Raw genomic sequence first — 3,764 nt, forward strand, 5'->3', positions numbered from 1 at the left:
CCCAGCTGGCTTGAACACCAGTAGACCTGTGCATGCTTTCACAGTCTCTGTATGTCCATATGTGCATCAGCCCTGTTGTTTCTGAAGGACACTGTTTCCTAGAGTCATCTACCATCTCTGGCTTTTATAGTCTTTCTGCCTCCTCTTCCAAATAGATCCCTGAGCCTTGAGAGCAGGGGTTTGATGAAGACATCTCATTCACAACTGAGTTCCCATAGTCTCTAATTTTCTTCAATTTTTCCAGTTGTACAACTCTGTCCATTCCAGCTACTCTAAGAAGAAGCTCGTCTGACCAGTGCTGAGAGGTGTTGATCTAAGGATATAGTAGTATGACATGGGTCATTATTTCATTGCTATGTTCCCTGAGCACAATAGTAGTAAGTTTTCCCTTAGTTCCCTGGCCTGTCTAGTCCAGTGTTCCAAAGATTTTCATAAGAGCATGATCATGATAAAATGCTTCTCAGTAGCTCTATTTAGGTATACTTTTGAGCATAAATTACATAGTTTTGCTACAAAATGTGCAGATTAGAATAGTCTTGTGGGTAGGGAGGGGGAGAAGATCTGGAAGAATTTGAGGGAGAAGAAGAAAATGACCAAAATTATATTTAAATATAAAATGTTTTAAATAATAAAAAGAAACCTAGAATGTTCCTAGATAAATGCTAACTATATTAAGTATAATATATACTTGTGTATAAATATTTATGTGTGTATACATGAAAAGTAAGTGGATTTGAGAAGGGATTGTTGGGAGGGACATGGAAGAAGTTTAGTTCGGCTTGATACTTGATGTCATCTTTCTAGGCATGTTTCAGACCATGAAGAACATCTGATACATCTTCAGAATTTACAAAAATTAACCTTAAGGACATGAACCCATACAGATGATATTTTTAGGGAACTTTCTGGCCGTGTTCAGTATGGCAGACTTTAGGAAGGTCTAGACAGGTCCATACATTTCACGAACCACATACTATGATCCTGCAAGGTAAAGTCTGGCCTGCAAGGCCCTGGTTCTTCGGTGATAGTTATGCCTGTCACTGTGCTACCTTTGTTTGACTTTCCTAAAGGTTGAGGTTTTTCGGTTTGATGGTCTGTGTTAAGTGAAACTCCGTTCTTTAAATCTGATCGCTGATTTCAATTGAGTATCCCCGATGAAAATCCCATCCTTTGAGGGTTTTGAACTAAGTTCTGAGGATTTTTAATAGATTTGTTTTCCAACATAAGTTGAGGACAGGTCAGTTTTCATTGCTCATACTCACATCACAGCAAAGACAAGCTGCTGTCACATTGACAAACAAGGGCATGTGTCTCCTTGTCCTTTCCCCTTATCCTTTCTCTTTAAATTCTAGAAGAAAACAAAAGCTGTTAAGTGGCCTTCAAACTTCGTGTGTGTGTGTGTGTGTGTGTGTGTGTGTGTGTGTGTGTGTGTGTGTGTAGGCAAGAGGGAAAAATGTTGAGTTTCTTCCTCCATCATTGACTACCAAATTTTTAGACTCTGACTGAAGTTGGAGCTCGCTAGAGCATTTGACAGAGATCCTCCTGGCTCTTTCTTCCCAGAGCTGAGATTGTAGCATGTACTATTGGGCCCAGATGTTTAAGTGGGCAGTAGGAAGTCAAACTTACAGCCCTATGCTTATCCCTGAAGCACTTTACTGATTTAGCCTGGTCTTCAGCCCTGTACTTATTTTTAAAATTCCATTTAGTTTTGGTTTGTAAGAAATAAAACTCAAAGTGATTCTTACCCAGTTTCTTCAACTGCTATTGTAGCAGATGGATATAGCAGGAGGACTTCATTTACTCATCCCACATTGTTTCTCAGAGGCCCATAACCAACAAGTTGTTTTGCTTTAAACTAAACATAATTTAAAATTTGAAAGGTAACATTTTCATGTTAACCTGAGAATGTGGCAGAAACTCTGAGATGTCAGTTCCTGTACCCATGATGAATGAAGTGTGTGTTAGAGGAAGTTTAACTGAGATGCATTATTGGCTAGCTTCTGAACAGGCACAACTGAAGAATGATACCCCTGTGTTCTGCATCCCAGAGGGCAAAACATGCAGACTCTGAAGCCATGCAGCCAGGCCTTAAATCCCTGGCTGAGCACATGTCAACTGAGTAATATTTGTTTCCTTGCTTCCTTCACTGTGAAACAAGGATGCTATTAGGACTTGAGTTATAGGCATGTCATGAGTATCAGGGAGATTGGTGTGTGCAAAGCCGATGCAGTATAGGATAAATACATATTTATGAACACCATTTTTGCAAGAGGCTGAGTGCAGGTCTTGGACTTGAATCCATAACTGCCAGAGTTGTGTTTCTTCCTGTATTTCTCTCCTGTATCTTCTCTGTCTGACTCTAGTGCTTTCTGAAATGTAGTTGGTTTAATGGTCTGAGATGAAGGAAGGAAAATCAATTTATCCTAGAATCTGTCTCTAGTTTTTTTTATTTATATAGAATAAGAAATTATTTGGATAATTTAATTCTATTGCCACGAAATGATCTTTGTTCCTTTTTTTTTGAGAATGGTTTGTTTTTGCTTAATTTGAGCAAAGGAGACCACAGTATAAAGTGAATTGTCTTTGCATTCTTAATATTATATTATTTTGCTTCCATGAACAATTTTATGATCATTAAGAACCTTACCAACCTCTTACATTTCTCAAGTGATTTTCATCTTGGAAGAAAATGCTTATTTCTTCAAATAGTGAATTGTATGTAAAATTTGTGTTTTTGCTAATCTGTGTGTGTTTGTTCTCAATATAGTTAATTTCCTAATATTTGTTGGAAGGGAATACTTGCATGAATTTGGAGACACTAAGCAGCTTTCTTTTTTATTCATTTGAAAATGTTGTCTTACTAAAGGGGAACAGCAGAGATACCTGGACTTCTGTAATAGTATCTGGATGTCTTGAAGTTTGAATTACGGGACAGTAACTTATGTCCTTAACATTGATGACATTCAGCCTGCAGCCTTGCACCATAACTTATGTCCTACTGAGTCTTATTGCTTTGTTTCTCAATATGTTTTGGATCACCCCCAGTTTCCAAAACATCCAAGATCCCTAAGAAATTTTTTTTTCTCTGACAGTGTTTCTACTTTAATTTTCACAGGTATGTTTAAATGTTGACCAGAAGAAAAATTGGATTGTGTGGATGGTGAAAGAAGGGATAACTTTAGCAAGCAAAGTATTCATCACAAATAGCCCACTCCTCTGTCTTCCTAGAACATGCAGTGCTGGCAGTGGATAATGAGAAGTGGATTTAGTGAAAAAACAGAGATGAAAATAGCCGTTCTAATCAAATTCTGCCATAATACCTCAGGTGTCTGGAATTTATGTCACACTATTCAGCAAATCTCCAATGATACATTTCCATAACAGGAGTTGTAAATCCATTGGAACTTTCATTAATCAGACACAGAACTGAGCAGTTATTGAAATAACTCCTCAAGTAATCGCCAACTTGCTATGCAGTGACATCATTCCTAAGGGAGCTGCTTCCACAATTGATGATGTAGCTCTGGTAAATTAGCATTTCTGGTATTGAAAAATCATTGGTTGACAGACTACAGTTCTGTGGCAGCCATTCCTAGGATTGTTTTTCCTCACAAGCCAGATCTGAAAAGCCACTGTGATCAATACTTTGCTCGTTTTATATTTGAGACCTCTTTCTACTGTGATTTTTAGTTTAACTATTAAGCTGCTTATTAAAATTCTTCCAATTCCATTGCTTTAATGGGTTTTTGGTTCCTTGGTGAACA

The sequence above is a fragment of the Cricetulus griseus genome, chromosome 2 (assembly GCF_003668045.3).
Source record: "Cricetulus griseus strain 17A/GY chromosome 2, alternate assembly CriGri-PICRH-1.0, whole genome shotgun sequence".
NCBI classification, from domain to species: domain Eukaryota; kingdom Metazoa; phylum Chordata; class Mammalia; order Rodentia; family Cricetidae; genus Cricetulus; species Cricetulus griseus.